The sequence below is a fragment of the Abrus precatorius genome, unplaced genomic scaffold (assembly GCF_003935025.1).
Source record: "Abrus precatorius isolate BTA unplaced genomic scaffold, Abrus_2018 Scaffold8, whole genome shotgun sequence".
Lineage (NCBI taxonomy): Eukaryota > Viridiplantae > Streptophyta > Magnoliopsida > Fabales > Fabaceae > Abrus > Abrus precatorius.
In genome coordinates, this window is record NW_020874428.1 from 12726207 (window position 1) to 12733091 (window position 6885).

Genomic DNA, 6885 nt, shown 5'->3' on the forward strand with positions numbered 1-6885 from the left:
CAAATCCAGCAATAGAAATGGCAGAACAGAACAGATTTAGAACATTAGGGGACTATGCTATTCCTAACATGCAAGGTTTTAACTCTTCTATAATTAGGCCAACTATTCAAGCCAACCATTTTGAGATTAAACCTGCCCTACTACATTTAGTCCAACAGGATCAGTTTGCTGGAGGAAATTCTGATGATCCTAACCTGCATATTTCAAATTTTCTGCAGCTATGTGACACCATAAGAATGAATGGAGTTAGTGAAGAAGCTATCAGATTAAGACTATTTCCTTTTTCCTTGAGAGATAGAGCAAAATGTTGGTTACAAGCTCAACCACAAGGAAGCATCACAACCTGGACAGAACTTGTGAATAAGTTTTTAACTAAGTACTTCCCTCCATTCAAAGCTGCTAAGTTGAGAGGAGAAATTACATCCTTTGTGCAGCAAGAAGGAGAATCATTGTATGAAGCATGGGAAAGATACAAAGAACTGCTTAGAAGGTGTCCACATCATTGTATTCCAGATTGGATGCAATTAGAGACTTTTTATAATGGGATGAATGCAGTAACAAGAACAATGGTTGATGCTGCTGCTGGAGGTTCATTAAATACAAAGTCCTTGGAAGAAGCTCAAAGGATTATTGACATGATGGCATCTTCAATGTATCAGAATTCAAACTCAAGGAACCAAGGAAGAAACTCTGGTCATGAAACTAAAGTTCTGGAAACTTTTCTTGCACAAAATCAGCTACAAAATCAATTGTTTTCAGAACAATTAGCTACCTTAACACAACAAATCAACAATCTGCAAACAGGGAGTCTGCCTACCAGTCAGCTAAGTTGTGATTTTTGTGGAGGAAACCATGCAAATGGTGCATGTGAGGCATCCACAAGTGAACCACAAGAGCAAGTGAATTATATGAATAATTTTCAGAGACAACAGCCATCATATCCCCCTGGATTTCAATTTTTAAATAATAGAACTCAGCAGTATTCTAATTGGAATAATCAATATTCTGCTGCAAAGAATTCTAATTCAAATTTGCCTTTTTCTAATGCAGGTCCAGCAACACAACAGCCTTATTTTCAGAGAAATTCGTCCACTCAACCTCAAGGAAATCAGAAATTTTCCAAGCCTATGAATGAGAGGTTGACTGAGATGGAAGAGACTATGCTGCAATTCATGAAGGTGACTCAAACAAGCTTCAAAAACCAGGAAGCTTCCATGAAGAAACTAGAGACACAGATTGGACAATTAGCTGAACAATTATCTAGCAGGGATGAAGGAAGATTTCCAAGCAATACAGTAATCAATCCTAAAGAGCAATGTCAAGCCATAACTACAAGGAGTGGAGCTTTAGTTGCCAGCCCTAAACCAGCAGAAAAGAAAGTAAATGATGTAGCAGAAAGAAACATTGAACAAGATCTGCAACAAGGAAATTTTAAGCTATTAAAGAAAGACCATTTAGAAGAAAAAGAAAAAGTTCTCATGAATTCTGAAAGGAAAACCAAAAAGCAACTCTTTGAGGAAGCTTGTAAGCCAATAGACTCAGAAAAATACAAGAGGCTGCCCTATCCTCAAAGAGTTCAGAATCCTAAACAAGAGGAACAATTTGAAAGGTTTATGAATGTCTTTAAGAAATTACAAATTAACTTTCCTTTTGCAGAAGCTTTGGAGCAAATGCCCTCATATGCAAAGTTTATGAAAGAACTACTTTCAAGAAAAAGAAAGCTAGAGCATGATAAAACAGTACCTTTGATAGAGGAGTGTAGTGCCATTCTCAAGAGAAAGCTTCCTCAAAAGCTGAAAGATCCTGGATCATTTAGCATTCCTTGTGAAATAGGAAACTGCACTATGGGAAGAGCATTGTGTGACTTGGGAGCAAGCATAAATCTGATGCCATTGGCTGTTCTGCAGAAACTTGGCATAGAGGAAGTGAAGCCCACCAACATTACACTGCAGCTAGCTGATAGATCATACATTTATCCATATGGAGTTGTTGAAGATTTATTAGTTAAAGTTGACAAGTTCATTTTTCCTGCAGATTTTGTAATTCTGGACATGGAGGTGGATTCTAACATTCCTTTGATCCTAGGGAGACCATTTCTTGCAACAGGGAGAGCTTTAATAGATGTGCAGAAAGGTGAACTTATGCTTAGAGTTCAAGATGAGAAGGTAGTGTTTAATGTGTTTGAAGCTTTAAAATATCCAATTGAAAATAGCACATGTATGAAGGTAGATATACTGGATGCTTTCATTACACAACACCATATTAATGAAATTGATGAACTTGCTGTGTTAGAAGAAATAACATCTGTAGGAAGCAACAAATCTGAACTTCTGCATGAAGAATACATTAAGGAAGTGCAGCAGCAACTAGAAGCTCTGCCAATTCGAAAATCTGCAGAAAATTCAGTGAAGGAGAAGCTAGAAAAGGATGATAAAGAAGAGGAAAAGCAAAGGCTAGAACTGAAACAACTCCCTTCACACCTGCGGTATGCATTTCTGGATGGGAAACATGAAAATCCAGTCATCATCAATAATGAACTTAAGGAAGAACAAGAGGAAAAATTGCTCAGAATTTTGAGAGAACACAAATTTGCAATTGGCTGGAGTATTGCAGATCTGAAAGGTATAAATCCTTCATTTTGTAAGCACAGAATTTTATTTGAAGAGAATTTTAAGCCTGTTGTGCAGCTACAAAGGAGGTTAAACCCAGCCATGAAAGAGGTAGTTAAAAAAGAGGTCATAAAGCTGTTAGATGCAGGAATAATATACCCAATTTCTGACAACAATTGGGTAAGTCCAGTCCAAGTTATTCCAAAGAAAGGTGGTATGACAGTTGTACCTAATGAAAAGAATGAACTTGTCCCTACTAGGACTGTGACTGGATGGAGAATGTGCATAGACTATAGGAAATTAAATGATGCAACCAGAAAAGATCATTTCCCACTACCATTTGCAGATCAAATGCTAGAAAGACTTGCTGGACATTCATTTTATTGTTTTCTTGATGGGTATTCAGGATATAATCAAATAGCTGTAGATCCTTTAGATCAAGAGAAAACTGCATTTACATGTCCATTTGGAGTCTTTGCATATAGGAGAATGCCATTTGGTTTGTGTAATGCCCCTGCCACTTTCCAAAGATGCATGCTTTCTATTTTTTCTGATTTGGTAGAAAACATCATAGAAGTGTTCATGGATGATTTCTCTGTTTTTGGTGATTCTTTTGATGATTGTTTAGCTAATCTATCCACTGTTTTGCAGAGATGTCAAGACACTAATCTTGTGTTAAATTGGGAAAGGTGCCATTTCATGGTACAAGAAGGCATTGTCCTTGGTCACAAAATTTCAGAGAAAGGAATGGAGATGGACCAAGCTAAAATAGAAGTCATTAGTAAATTGCCTCCACCTATCAATGTCAAGGGAGTTAGAAGTTTTTAGGACATGCTGGTTTTTATAGAAGATTCATAAAAGATTTTTCCAAGATTGCTAAACCCTTGAGTAATTTACTTATAAAGGATGCAGATTTCATATTTGATGATAATTGTTTGCATGCATTTTCTGTTTTAAAAGAGAAACTGATTTCTGCACCTATTCTTGCAAAACCAGATTGGAAACTACCTTTTGAACTCATGTGTGATGCAAGTGATAGTGCAGTGGGTGCTGTTTTAGGACAGAGAAAAGATAGGAAATTACATGCTATCTATTATTCAAGCAAAGTGATAAATCCTGCACAAGTGAATTACACAACAACAGAAAAAGAACTTTTAGCTGTTGTATATGCTTTTGATAAGTTCAGATCATATTTAATGGGTTCAAAAGTGATTGTATACACTGATCATGCTGCTCTTAAATATCTCTTGACAAAACAGGATGCAAAGCCCAGATTATTAAGATGGATTCTACTCCTCCAAGAATTTGAGCTAGAGATCAAAGACAAGAAAGGGAAAGAAAACAGTGTTACTGACCACTTGTCCAGACTTCCTTTGGAGAGTTTAACCACTGAATCATTGGAAATAAATGAAGAATTTCCAGATGAAAAGCTGTTCGCAGTGGATAACATGCCTTGGTTTGCTGACATTGCAAATTTTAAAGCCACTCAAGTCATTCCAAAGAGGTTTACTTGGCAGCAAAAGAAGAAATTCCTACATGACAGCAAATTCTATGTGTGGGAAGACCCATACCTGTTCAAAATTGGAGTAGATGGGTTACTTAGAAGATGCATTCCACAAAGTGAGCAAGCTGAGATATTATGGCATTGTCACAATTCAGAATATGGAGGTCACCATGCAAGTTCAAGGACTGCTGCAAAAGTCTTGCAAGCAGGTTTCTTTTGGCCCACACTCTTCAAAGATGCCAAGAGGTATGTAGAAAACTGTGACAAATGTCAAAGAACTGGAAATATCTCAAGAAGACATGAGCTGCCATTAACCAACATCTTAGAAGTGGAACTATTTGATGTATGGGGGATTGATTTCATGGGACCATTTCCCCCATCATTTTCACACGAATACATTCTAGTGGCAGTGGATTATATGTCTAAATGGGTAGAAGCAATTCCCACCAGATCAAATGATGCAAAGGTAGTGATTTCTTTTATAAGAAAGAACATTTTTTCAAGATTTGGTGTGCCTAGAGTGCTAATAAGTGATGGAGGTACTCACTTCTGCAAAAAGTATCTTGAAGCTGTATTAATGAAATATGGTGTGAAGCATAAGGTTGCTACTCCTTACCATCCACAAACAAGTGGACAAGTGGAGGTTTCAAATAGAGAAATCAAGCAAATTCTAGAGAAGGTAGTGAATAGCTCAAGGAAGGATTGGTCAAAGAGGCTGGATGATTCATTGTGGGCATACAGAACTGCTTTAAAAACTCCAATTGGTATGTCTCCATATCAGTTAGTATTTGGAAAGGCCTGTCACCTACCCCTAGAGCTGGAACATAGAGCATATTGGACTACAAAATGGCTTAATTTTGATCTGTCAAGTGCTAGAAGGAAGAGAGTTCTGCAGCTGCATGAATTGGAGGAATTCAGACAGCAAGCATATGAGAATGCAAAGCTGTACAAAGAAAGAACCAAGAGAATCCATGACAAGTTCATTCTGCAAAAAGATTTCAGACCTGGCCAGCAAGTGCTGTTGTTCAATTCAAGATTAAAATTGTTTCCAGGGAAATTGAAATCTAGATGGTCTGGACCATTTTTAATAAAGGAGACCTCTCCCTTTGGAGCAATTCTTATAGAAGATCAGAAAACAGGGAGGGAATTCAAGGTCAATGGCCAAAGATTGAAGATCTATCATGGAGAAGAGTTTGCAAGAAACATATCATGCTTGAAATTGGTTCCTCTTGAGTGAGGAACAACTAATGTCAAGCTAGTGACATTAAAGAAGCACTTTGTGAGAGGCAACTCACATTTCTAACCCAGTTTAAGCTTTCTATAGTGTTTTTAGAATTTTGTATATTATTGTTCTGTAAATTTCTGATATGCTGCAAAAATTCTACACAAATATTGCTGAATCTGAGTTTCTGAGGTGCATTTGGTTGCTTAATCTGAGAATTGATGAGGTAAATGTGTAGTTAAGAGTTTAGTATTCTACATAATCTGATGTTACCAACTTCTGGAAGTTTCTGCATAATGTATGTGAATAGTCCACTGAATCTGATTTTCTGAGGCATAATTGAGATACTTGAACTGAGATTCAATGTGAAGAGTGTGTATTTGATGGATTCAAGAGTGAAAATTTAATTAATTGAGGTTTTAGAGGTATTTGATTAATGAGAGGAGTCACTTTATTGCAGAAAAGAAGCTACGCAGAGAATGCAATTTGAGGTTTTCTGCTGGAACAATCACTTTTACTGATAAAAGTGATCACGCAGAGACAGATGGGAAAATGAGCTCTCTGTAACGCTTCCTTTTTCTGTCAAGAGTGACTATGCACAGGTAAGTAAACTTCTAATATCTCTGCGTTAGTACTTTTATTGAAAAAAGTTATCACTTTGCTGCGCGTTATCACTTTGCTCAGCAATAGTGATAACGCGCGCCTCACCCTGAAAAAATTCACTCTCTGGAACATTCACTCTTTTGAATAATAGTGATTACGCTGGGATCAATTAATTTTACAACGTTCATTTCTTTTAAAAAAAAAATTGTCACGTGCCCAGCGTAACCATATATAATCCCTAACCTGAGCACGCACACACACTTTTCATGCTTGAAACTTCATCTCTGTCTAAGTTTTCTCTGCAATTCTCACTCTCTGTGTGCGTCGACCTAGAATCAACCAACATTTCTCATTCAATACTACATCTTCCTGCAAGGTACACTTACTCTCATCCCTCTATAACTGTAGCTAGAGTTTTCTCTGTTTACAAACTTGGAAAAATGTAGAATAGGGTACTGAGGCACTGTAGGAGCAATACACTGAAGAAGTCTTCCCTGTCATTTATGGAGCATTCGAATCTGCATTGTACATAATTGAATAAAAGTTCTGCAAAAATTGGGATGACCTAAAAAGAATTCAGTGAAAAGTTGTTTGAGCTAAGACTGTTGAATGAGATTAATTGCAAACATACACTGCATGTAATGCAATCGAATGTTAGGAAAATACCAGGACAAGTAATTCTGCACTACTTTGATGGAATAACTTTTTGCTAAGAATGATTGGGTTACAAATTATGTTTGAAAATTGGTTGAAACTTGAAAATATTGCTCTGCGCTACCCTAATTTTTAATGATAGTGAACACATCTTGAATTTTCAGCTTAGAAATATCTAAATTTCTCTGAATGTGATGAATTAATGTTGAGCATCTATTATGTGCATATGTATAATACATGTCCTGACAGCAAACTTAATTTCAAATTCTGAGGCTATTTGGTTCAAAATAGAA

General features: G+C 36.7%; 1 non-coding gene across 1 annotated transcript; it reads right to left on the minus strand.

The window, feature by feature from the left end:
• Positions 1-401: 401 nt before the first annotated feature.
• Positions 402-508, minus strand: LOC113848594. Its single transcript, XR_003501858.1, has one exon. It is a non-coding gene; the product is annotated as a small nucleolar RNA R71 (small nucleolar RNA).
• Between the last annotated feature and the right edge of the window lie 6377 nt (positions 509-6885).